Source organism: Aquila chrysaetos, chromosome 18 (assembly GCF_900496995.4).
Source record: "Aquila chrysaetos chrysaetos chromosome 18, bAquChr1.4, whole genome shotgun sequence".
NCBI lineage: Eukaryota > Metazoa > Chordata > Aves > Accipitriformes > Accipitridae > Aquila > Aquila chrysaetos.
In genome coordinates, this window is record NC_044021.1 from 19,919,898 (window position 1) to 19,938,346 (window position 18,449).

At 44.0% G+C, this 18,449-nt stretch overlaps 1 protein-coding gene across 10 annotated transcripts in view; it reads left to right on the forward strand.

Moving 5' to 3' along the window:
- Positions 1–18,449, forward strand: part of ATXN1 (ataxin 1) — a 255,766-nt gene that overhangs the window by 24,491 nt on the left and 212,826 nt on the right. For 6 of the 10 annotated variants that reach the window (XM_041118334.1, XM_041118340.1, XM_041118339.1 and 3 more), the window contains 3 exons: positions 20–951; positions 1,318–1,476; positions 7,759–7,878. The gene's annotated coding sequence lies outside the window, so the exon portion shown is untranslated. Of the gene's footprint in view, positions 1–19; positions 952–1,162; positions 1,477–2,193; positions 2,234–2,255; positions 2,405–7,758; positions 7,879–18,449 lie in introns of those variants that run through there. The other 4 variants (XM_030042134.2, XM_041118337.1, XM_030042136.2 and 1 more) reach the window with 4 other exon arrangements.

Below are 18,449 nucleotides of genomic sequence, written 5' to 3' on the forward strand. Positions count from 1 at the left end.
TTTTGTCTTTTCTTCTAAGACTTGAAGACCAGGCTGAGCCAGTCCAGAAGGAGGATATTTTCTCTGGTCTCTGGTTTGCATCCGTGCTTGTTATTTGCCCATCACTGCAGTTTATGGCACTGCAGAGACCGGTGTTGAGAGAAGTAGGAGAGTAACGAGCTGACGCTGGAGCGCCGGAGAAGTGTAAATTGCCTTAGTTGGGGGCGAGTTTGGGAGAGGCTCACAGTGGTCTGCGTACAGCTGGGAGAGATGCGAGGGGATCTTTGATGAAATGCGTGCTAAGGAATCCAGAGGGAGTTAGTACCCAAACATGCGTGGTTCAGCCCTGCCTGTCTTGTAGTTCAGTGACGGTATGAGTCAGAGCCTCTTTGGTCTGAATGAAGTGGAAGGTACTTTCTACAAAGCAACTCAAGCATATGCCAAGGATCCGGATAAATAAAACTAATTCAGAAAAAGGGAGTGGGATGCAGGCTCTTGCTCTAAATCACTCTGCAGCTCTCCACAGTGAAATGCAATATGGCATCTTAAATAAAATCACCCTCTTCTGACTCTCGCAGAGGCTGCTTCAGAGCATTCCCTGGCTTCCCGCACAGTTTTATTTCCTCCCATAGAGAGACAGACCAGCCTTGACTGAGCAACTGATTTTCATGCATCCTTTAAACCAGCATTCCCTGCCATTTCTGAAGGACAGCACGCTTTGCTAGCTGTCTCTTCCGTCCCCCTTAAACAATATAGGTTTGGGGTTGGGGTTTGGGGTTTTTTTTTTTCTTTTTTTTTTTTTTTCCTTCCCCTCCCCAGCTCATTTCTTTCCGCCTGCAAAGTGCTTTGAGATCCCGGCGACGCAGCCTACCACAGGAGCGGGGACTTCTGTGGAACAGCGGCGTGCGCAGGGATTAATCCCGCCGTGGAAAGCCAGCCCGGCCTTTGAAGTGTTACAAGGAGAAGGAGAAGGTAAGTGGCGAGGCGACCCCCCCCCCAAACACCCCCCCGCCCCCGCCCGCGCCCGGGGCCCCTCGCCGCCGCCCGCGGGCAGCGTGCGGCGGCTCCGCAAAGGGTTAAGGCCGCCTTGGCCCGGCGGTGCTGCGCGTATGCAATAATCTGTGTGGCTCTCTTGGCCGCCTGCCAGAGTGTTGCCTTGCCTCCTCCTCCTCCTCCTCCTCCTCCTCCTCCCTTCCCCCCCCCCTTTTGCATGAAGTAGGATCCTTGAGCTGTTGCAGAGGCAGCCAACTGCTCCATATTTGGCTTCTATTACCCATTTACATGCTGGAGAGAGGAGAGGGAGCGAGCGCTGTACCGCAGACATCATTTCTACTACAGTGGTGGAGACATCCCGGACCTGTGTCACTGCAAGGGGAAGGAAAAAAACCAAACAAACAAAAAAGCAGACCCAAGCCCCGTGATCAGCTAGGAAGACATTTGTGTGCGAGTCTCTCTCTGACCCCCCCCCGCCAACCCCACCTCCACTGACACTTTACAGTAAGTGGCTTTTTCTTCCTCCTCTGCTTTCTGCCTCCCCCTCCTCCTCCTCCTCCTCCCTGCCTCGGCTTCTTCCCTTGTTTAGACTGCAAACCACCGGCGATTTCCAGCTGGAAAAACACGGGGCCGGGGGGGGGGAGGGGAGCGCACTATCCACCCCGCCGCGGGGCTACAACCCGCCTCGCTGCGGCCGGCCCGGCCCGGCCCGCAGGCGCTGCCGCCGTGGGCCCGGCCTCGGCCCCGGGGGAGGGAGGACGAGGAGGAGGAGGAGGAGGGGGGGGTGCGCGAAATGGCCGAGGGCGCCGGCGGAGGGAACGGAGCGGGGATGCGGGGACACGGTGGGGGCCGGGGTGGCCCCGCGGAAGGAGCCGCTCGTACAGCCCAGCCCCCCCCCCGGCTCCTTCTTCCTTCCTCACCACCACCCCGCGGCCACCCCCACCCCGCCCGGGCCGCGGGGACGGGGGACATTTTGCGAGCCGCGGCTGCCCCCGGTGCGGCGGCCTCGGGGGGTGTATGTATGTATGCATGTATGTGTGTGTGTGTGTGAGAGACTGCGCGCGTCTGTGTGTGTGCGGGGGTGCGGTGTCTGTGCGTTGTGTGCCGTGCGTGTGGCGACACGGTGTGTGTGTGTGTGTGTGTGTGTGTGTGTGGTGTGGGCCGGGGGGGGGGGGGGCCGTGCGGTGCGCGTACGCCGGGCGGGCCCGGCGGGGCGCAGCGCGGGGCCGGGTGCCGGCGGGGCCGGTCACCGCCGCACGGCGTATGTAGTACGGGGCTGGGCGGCTGCCGGAGGGTGAATGAAGCGAGGAGGAGGCGGCGGTGGCGGCGGCGGCGGCGGAGGAGGAGGAGGCGGCGCTGGGGCTGGGGATGTGCCCGGCAGCAGCCCCGCTCCGCTTCACTCAGGGCCCAGGCCGGCTGCAGACGCCACCCGGTACTGCCGGCCGGGGGAGCGGGGGCGGGAGGGGCAGCGCCGGCCGAGGGACGGGGCGGGAGGGCTCGGGGTGGTGGGGGGGGGGGAACCGGGGGGCCGCCGCGCCGCCCGCGATGCCCGTGGTGAGGGGGGTCCGGCCGGCGGCGTCCCGCGGGGAGCGGGGCCGGGGTTCCCCGCCGCCGCCCCGGGGCTCCGCTCGCCTCCAGCGGCGGCCGCTGCCCGCCTGCCGCTCACCGACCCCCTTCTCCCTCCGCCTCGGGGTTTGCTTGGGGGTGGGTGGTGGGTTGGGGGGGGGGGGGGGGGGTGGGGTGGGGTTTTGGTTTGTTTTTTGTTTGGTTTTTTTTTTTTTCCTAAGGCATCGTAATTTACCGGCAGAAAACAAATAAATGTCCCCTTGTACGTTTGTGGGTGCTGAATCCGTCAGTGCGATTCCTGAGAATATTAAAGTCTAAATTAAAGCGTGCTGGAAAACGTTAGCTCCTACTGTAATAGTAATAGCGATAATAATAAAATGACAGAATTGGGAGCGATTTACATGTTATTGAAGAGGAGGAATTACTGAAGAGTAATAATAGAAAAGAAAACAAGTCGGAAACCCGTTATATAATGCACTGTGTAGACAACGAGAGCGACAGGCTATTTTTATTTTGTTTACCGTATGCTGTGTAATAGGGACTCCTCCGAGCAGCATCTCTCTCCCCCGTGAGCCCAAACTCCAGATAGAATTGGGGAAAAATTTTAAGCATTCCTGTTATGCCCAGGCGAAGAAATCCGGGTTTGTAAAACCTCCCTCCTCACAAACGTTTTCTGTGTAGAGATCGGCAAGGGTGCAGGTAGATGACCTTTGCTAGAGACCTTTTCCCTTTCATATGGTAAAGGAATTCATATTTTGTAACACAGGTTACACTTCAACCTTTAATGCTCATGGTTATGTATTTTACGCAGTAATGGTTACTTTACGTGTCAGATGTGGTCAGGCATAGTGAGTTACTCTGCTTACACACCAAGAAGTCAAGGACTTTTAATTTCAGTTTCGAATGAAGCCTTCCCCTAAAGGAAAATCCCGGCTTCGCGTTAATGTATTTCTGTTCGGGTGATGGGGACGGTTCAGTTTTATGATACGGAGCAAGGGTTGTGAATGAGGGAGAGGGAAATTGAGAATGGCCAGGGAAAATATTACGCCGTAGTTATTTTTGCAATGCTGCGAGATAATAGTAAGTTGTAATTGCATGTTATTGCACCTAATTTGTTCGTAAAACCCGCCCGGTATTTTACGGGCGGCAGTTTCTTTTTTTTTAAAGGGTGGCTGTAATCTCCTCACTTTTTACATAAGGCAGAGGTTGATAGATTTTCCTCCGCGCTCGCCTGTCTGTCTCTCTCATCACGTAGCGACATGTCAGCGGTGTAGGCTTTCAGCGCGCTTACTCCAGCCCTGATCAGTCATGTAATTAGATCAGGCTGCCATGGTAACAGACGGTGTTCACCGTCCAGTCAGGTGTGTGTGCGGCTGGCGGGCAACCCACCGGGCTACCACCAGCCCTGCGTGTGCCGTGTTGGTGGGGTACGGCCGGCACGGCCACCGCCTCGCGCTTGCCGAAAATTGAAGGATGCTGGTGGTGTTTTCCTAATGGCTGAACTTCTCGGAAAGGGTGTTCTTTGCCTGCTGTAGTGTCAGGCAGATGGGACGACGGTACGTGGCACGCTTAGCAGGTTAGCCAAGTCGTCAGTTCCACTTGCGTTTATTGCTAGCAAATTAACAAAGGTGTGGTACTTTTTAAAAATGCTTTTGGCTTATAAAAGCTTGCATAAAAGTTTCTTCGGAGTTTTCCTTTTCTTTTTGCTGGCTGGCTGGTTTAACTGTTTGGTGGCTGTAACGGTGTTTGTGAGTTTGTAACAGTTCCCATTCCAGCATTCATATTTTAGGCCACAGGCTTGTTGTTCTCCACTCATGTACTGTACTTTACACCTTCTGGCCAGTGAAATTAAAATCAGTAGTACCTGATACCACTGTTGTCACTTAGGTTTGTTAAGCCTCCTCATAGTTCGTAGCAAGGTCGAGGCCCTGTTGTGTTTTAGGTGAAAGCTGACTTCATTTTCTCATGATAAAAACTAAGTGTATGCTATTAAAAACAATGTTCTCATCAGTAAATAACTCGTTTCCGATATGGGTATTTATTTGCCTCCTCTTTTTTTTTTTTTTTTTTGCGTTTGTGCTCATAAAAATATAGCCATAGAGCAAGAGACTTTCTGCCACAAAGTTAGTAGTACCTTGAAAAAACATACAGTCTGATTACCTTCGAACTGCATACTGCTCTTAAAAATGTATTTAACCAAGGAATGTATATTTGTCTTCATTCCCAGTGTTTGGACACGGCTCTTTTGAGCCACTTTTTCACAAATGTAGGTGTAATTTTTTAAAGGCACCAAATTTGACACTCTGTTCTAATGTCATAAATCTGGAGTGACTCCAGGGGACGGGATTGTGAGCCACTTACATGGGTGTATATCTAGAATAACTCCATTTATTGGACTTCATCCAGGCGTGTAGTAGAGTAACAGAGCTCAGAAAGTGATCTGCTGCGTATCACCATTATTTTCTCTGTATCTTTTTACGGCAAAAAGCACTGTGGGCTTAAATAGGATTTTTGCCTGATTAAGGAGCTGTGTTAAGCGTCTGCAGAAGTGGTTAACACCCCTATTCCAGTCACTAATCTTGCGTGCACTTACACTAATACTGAACTTGGCCCGGAGGATTTTGTGTCTCAGTGATGAGAAATCATCAGCACCCACAGCTCCCGAGTGTTTGTAGTACCAGGCTGGAACATAATGCAATCCAGAAATATCTCAGTAAAATAGATATTTTAATCGCTCTGATGGTAAAGCACCGGAGCTGGAGGAGGTAATGAGAAGTGCCTGCCGGTGGTTTAGCTCTTGCGGTGCCAGGCAGCTGGCAGTCTTGGGTTCGGTGTGACGAGTTTGCAGGTCTCAGCCTGCCTGCCGAGCAAAGGCGTTTCTCCTTGGAGAGGCGAGGGGACGGGGAGTTCGCGGGCAGTTTCCTACGCCCGAAGTGCAGCTTTTAAGTGCCTCGACTAACTCGCCCTTCTTGTTAGGAGAGAATATCCTCTGCTCGGCACGGCCGCCTCTGTTTTGGGCCTCCGTACCGAGGAGGTGGCTTGAAACAGAGGAGCCTGTTAGGAGGACTGGCTGGAGAGAGTGAAATAACCACGCGCAGGACGACTCCGGTAGAGTGAGCCTTTGTGTGCCGCATGCTGCTTATACATATTTTATTGTAAGACAAATTACCTGTGTGACTAAGAGCGTTAGAAAGTAATTATTTTCAAAAAGGCCATATATACATAGTTAAAAGGCTTTTTGAAAATAAACAGTGCGACTTTTCTCCTTGCCCTTCTGGCCTGATTGAATTTATTTAGAAAGGTTGGACAAACTAGTCTTGTTTTAAAAGACATTTACAAGAGACCTGGAATTTCACTTAACAAAAATTTTTATGTAATAGATCCAGTGGCCTAGTTTCCTGTTAATTAAGAAAATAGACACTTAAATGCAGTCACCTGAAAAGCAACTAAGGATTTAAACATTAGAATTTAAAAATAATTGTTTTAGTAATGTAGCTAGTAAAACAAAATCAAGGCCTAATTTTCCCCTTGCTGAAGTTTAGCAGCACATCCTAGTAGACGGCAGTCAGGATTATCATTGTCGTTGTTCATAGAGTGTGCTGCTTTTGTTGTGGTGTACTAATTGAAGGGGAAATGCAATAAAGAAGTATGGCAGGCTCTGAAGGAAATGCGTGTCAGAATTGCATAGATGGTCTGAAGCACTGGCTGGCTGCAAACCTACTCCAGCGTGTGAGGCAGCTCACGCTGATGCCGCTTGAGTGAAGTCGGGCTATGTGTCAGCCTTAGCTAAGCATACAGGTTGTGAATGATTTGGCTGCTTTGGAGGACTGTACAGGTACAGTGTGTACAATTCACAGAGTGCAGGTAACATTTAATTGTAGGCCTCTCCTGAGACTGCTGTAACCAACTCTGCTTTAACAAATGAAGTTGTAATTAGCACGAGAAACGCAAGTATGACAGGTTTGGCACAGGTAAATATTTCATTGCAAAGAAATGGTGTGCTATGTTCCAGTGGCTTCAATAGCCTTAGCTTTGCAAACTGAAAATCCTGACCTCGTCCTTTCATTTTACTTTTATGCAAGACTGTAAATAAATAAATAGGTATTTGGACAACGGCACTGTATTTTGGAGTCTCGTTCAGTGGTTCACATTCTTTATATAAAGAGGCTGAAGATTTTACTTGGTTTTGGCTGAGCTGATACATGACTAACGTTTTAAAATGTAAGAAACTTTGCAGACTTCTAACCTTTGTAAAAAGACAAAACCTGAATCAATGACTATAAGTCTTTTTTGATCTCGGTGCATGTATTGAGAATGTAACGCTTCATTTTTTTTTCCTCAAAGTTGTAGTCTGAGGAGCTGAGGTTGTACAGCACATGCAGATCTGTGTGTGCGCATTGGTCCCAGTCTGCAAAGTTACTTTAGTACATGTCCCAGTGAGGGTTTTGCTGAATGAGGATTGATTGAACCTATCTAGAGTTAAGTATGTGTGTAAATCCTTCCATAAATAGGAACAAGTAAGTATGCTCATAAACTGAAACAACAAAAATGCTGCTCAGTGAGGGAAAAATGGTCCCACTAAATCCTTTTATTGTCCCAAGAGTGATAAAAATATTTGGTGAGATTCCAAGTGAAAAAACACAATGTATTTTGTTTAATATGTGATGTCAGCAGAAATTCAATGCTGGCTCTTCGTAATTTTACTGAGCAAAAATACAGAAATAGGGAAAAAAAATCACATTGGTAGAGTTTTCCTTTGCTTATATTATTTGGGAATTTGCAGTAATATGCATTGACTCTAGCATGCCACCATTAATGACAAAATAGTGCAGAAGGTAATGTCACATTCCCAAAGCTGATTATTTTTCACCTGATAGTAGTAGCTGCAGTAGTATGTTTTCTGGATGATGCCCCTCCTCAAATAAAATATGTTCTGCTGGCAGTGAAGACAGTCATCTCAAGTCGCTTATGATTCCTCACCTCATTAAGATCCCATTTGGGAAAAGAGCACTCAGTTTGAATAAATGGGCTCTGCTCTCTACTGTATATGCTCTGTCTGCAGGATTAAATCTATAGTTTATTTGTGCTTAAGTAATAGCAAAAGCATTCTCTCTCAATCTTCATTAGGATGTCTTAGCATGTTGTAAATTGTTTGACTCTTAACTGTGTTTTTGTTTCTTTTTACTTTGATTTCCATCTCCTCAACTCGTGGATCAACAGTCACATCGCAGGCCAAGCCAGATGGGCAAGCAATACAAGCTGTGAATTTATTCTTGACCCTGTAGGACAGTGACCACCTTCATTTTTGTCTTCACCATACAGATATGCACTGCCAATAAGGTGAGAATATAATGCTTTTCGTTTCCTCTAACAAGAGTACACGGTCTGCTCTGGGCTTTAATCAGTGTGGACACTTTACCGGTGTCTGTATGATTACCTACCCGTGATACGTTTGTACTTCCCTTGCCTGGCAGTAGAGGTCCTTGAGAAACTCTCATCAGAAAAATTCCATTAACTCTAGTGACTCAGTTCGGTGACTTACAGGACAGTGGGTTCCAGATGAGTGGTTTTATGCTCACCTCAGGTCAGAGCATATTCAGTTACTAAAAGATGATAGTATGAATGGAAAAGTTTACAGGCTTTGATTTTTGTTGTAAGATGCCACGGGTGAAATTGTATAAATCCTTCCTGGACTTTTATGAATGTTTTCAGTGGTTCTTTTTGCTTGCAGCCTGCTTGACTTTTCCAGTGTCCTGAGTTCCTCCTGTGCACTAGACTTCGTATGGCATAAGGATACTTCCCAGTATAATTAGTCACTACTGACATGCCTGGGTGTCTTTTACTTTACTTTAAGGAATGTTTTCAATTCTTCTGATTTTTGTCCTTGAAATGCTGTAGCCAGACAGGATGTAATAGTGCACATATATCAGTCTACTCTCCCTGTCCTCTCTCTCTCTCCCCTTTCCATAAGGTTGTGGAGAATACGTTGAAAAAACCAAGTCTCAAGGCTCAGCGATCATACTGCCAATAAAAAGAACATAAATTTTTATTTTATTTCTTTAATCTGATTGTCATTAAGCCAGCCTGGTTTTTTGGACCTGTTATATGATTTTTGAGTGCTTGGGATTGGCAATACTGCTAATGCTTGAAAAAAAACGATAAAGGGTCGTAAGAAAATTGCCTGTGTCTTTAAATAAAAGAAAATAAAATGTAGCGGTTACTTGCAGAAAATCAAAGCTTTTTTTTTCTTTTTTGTTCTTATGCAGCCAGAAAACTTAATTACTATAGCATTCTATTTGAGGGGTTGATCAGAAAGTCTCCATTGCAGAATACTTTTAATGTACACAGCATGTCATAGGAAAATATGCAGCACATAATTGACATTTTATTGTGGCTGCGGGAAGGGTGCTGTGCTTTAAAGGGAAGTTGTCTAAGCAAGTAGTTACATGCAAAGACATGCCTGTTACAGTTTACAAATGAGCTTTAATGGTGGGGGTGGATTGTAACCACTATATCTCTTCAGAGCAGTAAGAATTTCTTGAGAGTGAAAAACCAGACAAAGTGCCCGTGTGCTGACACATTTCGTCTTTCTGTTTTGAAAGAAAACTGACTTGGTAGCTGCTATTGACTTGGGAGATCGAATTGAAGGAAACTTTTTATTATCACATTATCGTTTCCAGAAAGCATTTCATTTTTTTCAGAATTAGCTTGGGTTGTATGAAATTGTATTTATCCCCAGAAGTGATTACTCCAGGAAAGGCTTATATGTCTTAATTAGAAGAAGTAATTGTTTATAGTGTCTTGGTCAAATCCTATGAATAATCAGGTTGTGTTATCCACAATGTATTGCTAAGTCATCTCAAATATTTTAGGATCTGGCATTTCCTGCAATTGCAAGACAAAGAATATATTGGATGTTAAGCAAACATTTTGGATAAAAAATGTAACCTAGTTAAGTCTGGTGCAGAGGCATGACAGGAATATAGTACTATACTGCTTTTTTTTTTTTACCAGTGCGGCTTGAAGTGTAGTGTTGTATTTGAGGGCCTTAGATCAGATTTGTTTTGGCTTCTTTTCTTGTTGTTGGACTTGTCGTCACCGAGTTTGGGGTACCTCTGTTGGCCTTATTAGTTAGTTCTCATTTTTCTAAGGAACGATCAAAATCAGGCCCACTGTATAAGTAAATAAGTGAAATAGAAGTTACTGGGCTAGAGACTGCCTGCTTACAAACATTCTCTCTGTCACTGGATGTAACAGGCAGGAGCTCACAGTCGTAACACCCAAAATGAGATCTCAGAAACCTTACTTTCGGCCCAATGGCCCTACACGTGCGTTCATGGCTTTACTCGTGTGAGGCATCGCGTGGCTTCAGGCAGTAACGTCGCTGTTGTGTGTGAGCTCCAGGTGTCCTTACCCTTCCAATTCAAGCAGTGTTCTTGTAGAGCTTCCTAAGCATCTTGCCCGAGTAAGGGCACGGGGATTAGTAACAATAAAATTTAAACAAAAAAATGGAGATACAGCTTTTGTTTTTTTTCTTTATCATGACTTTAGTTAGCTTTAGCCTGCTCTACAAAACATAGAGTTATTGTTACTTGTTCAGAGTGTGCACTGCCTCCTTCCACGTAGGCAAATGACTCAATGCTTTCTTTTAAACAGTTGTGTTGAGAGGATTTTTGCCTGAGACACTGGACATTTTAACAACTAAAGAGTTCTTTTTAATCTTTTCCACTGTCAAGTCACTTGATATCTATTAATCATATTATAGTACCGGGTTGAATTTACAGCCGCAGCCCATTTGTAAGAATTTTTTTTTCCTGAATTTTCCTTAAGTATGTCTGTACGCTACCTAATGTGGCTTATTTTTTATGTAAGACATAATTTCTGTTTTATGCAGACTTCTAGCTACTGCTCTATCTAAACGGACAACAGTCTGCCCTTTGAAAATACTTTGTAGTGAACATAAAAAGAGCTAATCCATGTCTATATTGTTGTGTCCAGTGGTGGCTTTTTGATTGCCATATTGGTGTCCTTTTATCGTAGCTGGTTTTATTTCTTCCCTCTCATCCTGTTTATGAAGGTTTAGGATGGCTGTAGCGCTAAAAGAAGGTAGGCGATGGAGATTTTTAATGTGTTAAGAGCACAAGTGAAATGGAGATGTGAACTAGGTATAATTGGATAGTAATTAGAAATAATTTTTTTGTTTGTTTGTTTGTTTTGTGTGTGAGTAACTCAAAGGTAAATTAAATGAAGTGACATGAGTGCAGGCTGATGTCTTAGAAATGAGGCTTTGCGGTCCCCTCAGCCCTACCCTGTCACCTCAGCCATGACCTTACACGCTTTTGCTGTGTTGTTCCTTTAGCAGATATTGAGGGTCTGGTGTCTGACTGACTGAAAGTTTTGTAACACAGTCTGAAGTGTAAATGGAGTTGGGTGTAGTGATCTGTCTACATAAAAACACAAGGCTCACGTTCCTAATGCGGTATAAGCCACGACCTGAGGTTTGATTCACCTTCCAACTTCTGTTTTAAAATGGTGTATCTGCAAATGGGATAAAACACTTGCTATCCCACGCACCGCAACTTGTTAGCATTACTTTAAAGTATGGGCTTTCGGATGTTAGCATAAGTATTAGAGAGTCGGAGAGCTTCTACGTGCTGAGGGCCGAAAGTAGTGAGATGACTAGATGCGATGTGCCGTTGGGCATGAGCCTCGGCGTCTGTGCGTGCCCTCCTCCTGCCCTCCCCCTCAGCTGTGTGTGTTGGGCAGGGGCGTGCCGGGGGGGTTTGCCATGCCTCCATACCAGGGGTCTGCTTTTGGGAGAAAGTTAGCCCTTGAAGCCAGGGGTATAGTTTTGGTTGAAAGTTAGCCCAAGTGGCAGCATCTGGATTTGAATGTGTTGGCTGAGGGGTTTTTCGTGGTGAGATGCTGCGGTGGAGGCAAACCCCAAGTTTGATAATTCCTTCTTTATTTTCTGATCAGTTACTTAGCAGTGATCAACCCATTTTGGGACTAGCAGTAAACCTGACTTAAGGATTTATTGAGTCACTCTTTGCTCTATGTAAAGTAGAAATGTTGAAGAGTTTCTCGCTCGTATTGGAGCGTGGTTGTGACTGTTACCGCATTTTTGTTTGTCAGGTACCCACACGTGAAGGCCCTTGTAGTTTTGTGAATTTAACATTTCTGTGAGGCCAGCTACTTGAAAGTAAGTCAGGCTTTAGTGGAGCAGGATAATTACAAAAAGCAGGCTTAATCCTTCTTTACTGTGCTCAGAAATTTTGTGCTAGTGAATATTTTCTCGTTGGTGCGGTTCCTTTTCAGTGCCATGTGTAGTAGCTGAGTAGAGACTGATTTTTCAAATTAATGTGATAGTAAACGCATTTCTCCTCTTCTGTGGCCCCTGAACGCATCCAGTGCCTGCTACTGTGCCATATTCATAGCTTTCCCCAGATAGTCTGATAGCAAGTAGATCCAGAATGGTTTGAAAATTCATTGTGTGCAAGAGAAAAAAAAATCCTAGCAGATTATTACACTAGAAGAAGTTGTAAGTTCATTCTTCATGTACCACTAGCAGTTAAAAACCCATAGCCCTAATCATATGTAATGCATTTTTATTTACAGATTAGTAGGCTCTACTCTGACATATGACTAACAGGGAAGCCCCTCCCTTTAACAGTTGTATGTCATCTGCTTCAGAGAACTAATTACTTGGCAATTCCCATTTGATAATTCCCTCTTTATTTTCTGATGAGTTACTTAACAGTGATGAGCTTGTTGAGCAGAATACCGTGCTTAATCTGTGCTTCAGAAACTACAGTGCGGGCCTGGGGATATCATTGTTTTCTAAATGCTGTTTAGCCTTGCCATAGGAACATTGAAACCACACTAAGACATGTTAACAGTTCACAGTTAATGGTAAACTTAACGTGAGTAATGGGCAGCATTTTCCAAAAAATAAAAGAGGGGTCTAGTTTACTCTTGCACTACAAGCAGGATGTTAAATACATCATTTCTCCAAAAAACCAAAACAAAACCTAACATAATTTAGACATTAAGAAGCAGAAGCTCATGTCAGAGATATCTTCTGTGTATTGTTTCTCCTCTCCACTGAAATAATCAATTCAAAGGAAATTTTATTCTTTAAAAAATAATCCACTTTTTATTGTAATATCTGTTTGATAGTTCAGCTGATGCTGTTGATTTTTGTGTTGTTTTAATATGAGATACTTAAATAAATTTTCACTGTGTTCTCTCTGCTGTTACCTGTCTTTTTTTATTCTTCCCCAATCCCTTTTCACATTCTTTTACTCTAGTGGCCACAGCAACTCTTGTTTCTGACTGAGGAATGCATTCCAAGTCTCACTGCTAATTACAACATCGCAGTGTTCCTAGAGGGTACCTGAGTTCAGTGGTGCTTAGCTACAGTGCCAGGCGAAGGGATTTATGGGGTGAAGTGACATCAGCCTGCTCATGGCAGTCCTGGTAAGGTCAAAGTGAGTCTCCCTTGCAGATCAGGAGTCAGATGGGTCCTGTTCAGATCCAGTGTCTCTGAAATTCAACCATGTGAAACCATGCTTTTGAATCTGATTAAAATTTTATTACTGACTTCAGTAGAGGAAGGTTCATGGGTCAGCTACAGTCACTTTGACTAGCTGGTGGTGTTATCCCACAGGTACTGATACCTGAAGAGCTGCGTTTTAGCTGATCCAGTGCTATAAGCTGAGAATTGGGCTATTGTTTCTTTTACTTGAGTAAGAAGTGTAGTATTTTGTGTATTAGCTCACATGACATTGCATCATCAGGCTTGCTGATTTGTTAGATACTCACAATATCTCTTGGCCAGTACTGGAAGCTGTGTCACAGGCTTGTTTTATCAATGAGAAAAATGCATTTGTACATAGTTACATGTGGTTTTTGTAAAATTAATCAGAGGAACAGTAATTTTATGAAACACAGAATTCAGAACAGATTAATTGCGTTCATGAAGTACACCAGCTATAAAATCTTTTGAAAGGAATATTAATCAAGTTGATCAAAGGTGGCTTGAAGTGCGGAATTCAGATATGAACATGATTACTTTCTATCTGTCTGTATGCTTGCTGTAGCTTTGGTGATTATTTTAAAATGTATTTAATACAAAAATAAGTTCCATTTTGCTTCTTGGATTTTTTTTTCCTACAGAACGTGTCATGTTTTAAAAACAAAGATGCAAGAGGGTACGATACATAAAATTTTACATTTTATAAAATGCACTAAGTAGGGAGCATAATAAAATAAGCAAGTAAAACCCAACAGAAGGTCATTGATCCATTTTTTTCTTTTAAAACATTTTTTTTTTCCTATTTACATTTTTTTAATGACTTGGGGTATCTCAGGTAGTGCTGTATAGGCAATGCTGAAAACAGAAGTCCTCCATAAGAATCAGAAAAGAAAAGTGTGACCATGAGCAGAAAGCCCCACCTGTGATCTGACAGTTTTGCTTACACACCTGGAGTTGTGCCTTGACAGATCCTTCTACAAACCATTACAGCTGTTGTGGAGGGACCTGTATCCTGAGCCCTGATGTCAGATTAATTTTAGAGAGGCCACCAAAGAGTTATTAGATGGTGATTTGGGCTGGTCTTCAATGCCTGCTCAGAGGGGAAAGGTTGCAGTGGTGGTCATCCACCTGTGAATTGTCCAAACCACCCTCTGCTCACCTTCCTCTTTGGGCTTAGCAGCATTTTGCCAAAGACTGAGACTCTACTCAGGCAGCATTGCCTATGATTTCAGAAGAGATTGTGCCTAAGGAGGTACAGATTTGGTCCAAGGTGTTTTCTTCCCTCAGTAAGGGGAGGCAATGTTGCTTGTCATTGAGATTGAACTTTCGAGTAAAATGTTTGGCCCCAGACACACAGATACTGGTATTTCCATCAATATTTATGCAAGTAAAAGACTACAGTATGAATGTTGTGATCTTTCAGCTAATGCAATTTTTTATTTGCATACTAATGTCTTGAGATTTAAGCATCTGGTTTAAAACAAACAAAACCCAACTCATTAACATACAGTGGAGGTTTCTTTGCTGCTAACTGTTGTTGTCTCCCTGACACCCAAATGAAATAGTACCTTCCCCCCTACTTCATTACAAATGAGAGAACTAATACATCCTAGATTTTGTATTTCTTTCCCCTGGACTCTCTCTTCCTTTTTCCCCACCAGCCACCCTGGTCTATGTTAGCATGACTTCTCTGTGAGCAACACTTGGTGATAGAATAGCCAAAGACAAACTGGTGGATCTGGGCAAAGGCTTTGCCTTTGCTTTTCCTAGTCTGCAGAACCGAGAAGCTGCTTCACCTTTTTGCTTAGGTCTTGTTTGTCTCCTCTTTGAATTGGGGGTGAGTTTCAGCTTTCCTACTTACCAGTCTTACTAAATTTTCTTGGATCTCTGCTGCGATCTGGCCTGATATTTTTGTTGTTAATGACACAGTCTTGGAAATCACTTGTGATTTCCTTTGTGAACTTGACAGTTGATTAATTAAATTGTGGGGAGATAAATGACACAGCAGCGCCGTCTCTGTAACGCATCTGTGTTCTGTTTTATGGGGAAAGAGGATGATGTTGGATCTTATGGACCAATAATCTATAGTTTAAAATTGCACTGTGTGTTTGTTTGGATAGTGCACAAGTATGTTATATAATGTCTTAAAATATATGTGATACTACAGTACTAGAAGGACCAAAGAAGGAGTAAAAGTCTGTATTTTGTTCCATATTTGCACAAGCTGACAGAATAACTCAGTCCTGGTGCCTGGTGTTCAGCTGTGAGAATGATACAAACCGGCATGGGTATGTCCTACCAGTTGTTGGTTACCACCAGTTTTATTTTGATTGCAGCTCAGCAGCAGATTCAGGGGGAATACAGTGTGTAGTGACTGAGTGCATTAAAATAATTCCTGAGTGGAAATATGACATTTGTTACATGACATTACTATCCAGATGTTGTTATCTGTTAGATTACAGCCAGAAAGCACTCTAAGGAAAATTGAGGTGTGTAGAAGGTTTATAGTAAGCATCTGAAATACATTAAACAGTAGCAGTCAAGTATGCCCCTGTTACCTAAGGAGTCGAACTTGTTGAATGTCACGTTGGCTGTACGGAATGGAAGAAATGCAAACTAAGACACACTTCTGCTGCAGTGTTTGGTGCTGTTTATACAGCTCAGCCAGTGTGTCTCTATGAAACCAGTAGTGCTGTGCAGCCTGTGCTGCAGCAACCAGGTTTTTATGCTCCTTACCTTGTTTAACGTGAACTGTGCGTGTTCTGCATCGCACCGAGGCACTCGGCCAAAGGCTGCGGTCAGGTTCCCACCTCCGTTAGTTACTTGGATGGTTTAAATGGAACCACATGGGTGTAAATGTGGTGTGACGGAGCATGGGATCTGGCCTGCGATCTCCGGGGTGCGTTGGGGCCCTCTGGACTCGGAGCTGTTGCTGGCAGGTCAGCATTGCTGATCGGACACTGCTTGTTTGGTAGATACGGCAGTTGTGCATTCGCTTGGCTTTTCCTCCAAGGGAAGAGGGAATGAAAACTGTTCCTCAGTCAAGTGTCATCAGTCTTCTTTCCTTCCCATGCTTCAGGTGGATGTGTTGGTGAATTAGACTAATCTTCCTTTATATAGCCCAAGCAGCGTTTTGCCCTTTCATCCTTCTGTCCCATTTTAACCTTTTCCAGACTTTATTCTTTTATTGCTGGCCAATTAATTTTTCTCCTCACCCCCTTCTCTACTGAGATTCTCCCGTGCTCAGCAGTTCTCACTGCTGCGTATCTGACCTACTTGTACGGCTCCTTCACCGGCTTTGTTACCTGCACGATACTTTGATTGTGTGTTGGCCCTTTCTTTGGCTTGATTTTTTTGTGTGTGTTTCTGTGTGTCTGAAATCCATTTCTGCTCAGAGGGTTTCAATATCTCAGTGATTTTCTGCAGAACTGCAAATTTGAATGTTCTTTCATCTACCTGTCTTCCTTCCTTGTTAGTCATAGCTGGATTCTGAGGTTTGCAACCCCCATGATCTGCCTGGACAAGCCTTTCACTCCATACAGCCTTCCCCTTATCCTCATGGGAAAAACCCCATTATTTCTTCTCTGAAGCTTCAGTGTGGGTGCCCGTTTCCCTGGCTGAACATTGGATTTTCAGTCCCTCATGCCCCTGCCAGTCTTCCCTGGCTTCCAGCTGCAGTGTCTCTTCAGCAGGCATCTTGCTTTTCAGGATTGTCAGCTGGTCTCTAACAAATCAGTTGCATATATTTGTTTGTATAATATTATATGCTGGCATTGTTAAAAAAAAAAAAAAATCATTCAGTTGTTTTCTCTGTACCTGAGCATGAGCCAGGAGCCACCACCTTTGGGTCATTTGTTCATAAGATAATGGGGTCACTGTTTTATTATCATATCATGTGGTCTTCTAATCAAAGGATTCTTTTACTGTGTTAATAGCAGCACTTCAAATTGTTAACGTTAGTAAGCTTTAAAAATACAGTGCAATTTTCATGTGTCATACTGGTGGGACAAAAGCAATGGCCTGGGCAGTTTTCCTTGGGCTTCCAGTTGTTGTCATACCGTGACTCTGCTCCAGTGGCGAAGTTCTGTAGTAACAGGTTGCAAAACTTTCAAGATAAAATGTAAGCTAAACCAAAAAAGAATGTTTGAAAAACACTTCATTGAGAAAAAGAAAAGAAATTGAACATGGTATGCATTTTGAGTGAGGCTCTTGAGTGAGGGAAAAATTCCTGGACTGCTATGGAGAAGTACAGGAATGAAGTACCCACTGAATGAGTGAAGTTCACAGGAGGTATGAAGTGAAAAAATGTGAGGGGTTTTTTTTGTGTGTGTGTCACTATATTTTTGCCAAGAACTGACTATTGGAATGATAATGTGGTTATAGTAGATTTAAAAAAAAAAAAAACCTAATAAGTATTTTGGTTGATAATTTTGGAGATAAGTTTTCTCAAAAAACTAGGCTTTTGACTGAACGGAAAACTGTCAAAAATAATGCTTTTATCTGAAAATTGATGCCCCTTCTTGTTATAAGTAACACCAAAAAAGATACGAACTAAAGGATATTAGAGGAAAATACACATTTTCCAAATGGATTTACTCAGTGTGTTTCACAATAGCTTGAGTATAGTTAGTTTCACTTTTCCTGTAAGTAAACAGTTTCCCAAGGTGAGAGAAGCATGTGAAAAAAAAAACAACCACATGCTTATAAGGTTATAAAAATTGGTGCAGGGAGCTCGGAGGTATGAGTTACTACTAGAAATCCTCCAATAAAAACAAGACTAGACTCCATATTGATGGAGTCCTTTTAAAGGCAGTGCCCTTTTAATCAGCAAACAGGTCCTCTGTGCATCAAATAATTAAAAATAGAGCAAAGTTTCTGAACAAGGCGTCTGGCAGAAGCGTCTGTACTTCCATCTGTGCATGATTAGCAGAATGTTTCATGATATTTAAATAGCACAAGCTTTGCTCTCTTTTTTATTATTTGTTGTGCTGAAGACCTGTTTGCTTGTTAAGTGGTCTTTTTTGAATAGTTACTGGCAAGGAATCAGGAAAGTGTATGAAGACATCTTGTACACACTGCAAATGCCAAATTGTCCCTTTTTTTCCGAGAGACACTGCCCTTACTATTTTTTTTTGATAGGAGTTTTACCACATCCTTCACTCGGTTTTTAAAATTTCTTACGGACCAGCTCATTTCAGAGGGAGTTTAGCACGTGTTGCGGTCACTGCCCATGGGCTACGGTTTCACCGATAAGGCTATTATTTTTGTAAGAGCGGAGCTCAGAGGCACGTTACGGCGCGAGTACGCACCAGGGTGCATTTGCAGGGTACGCGTGGCGGTTCGGATCTGCAGCTTCTGCTGGCGGTGCTGGGAG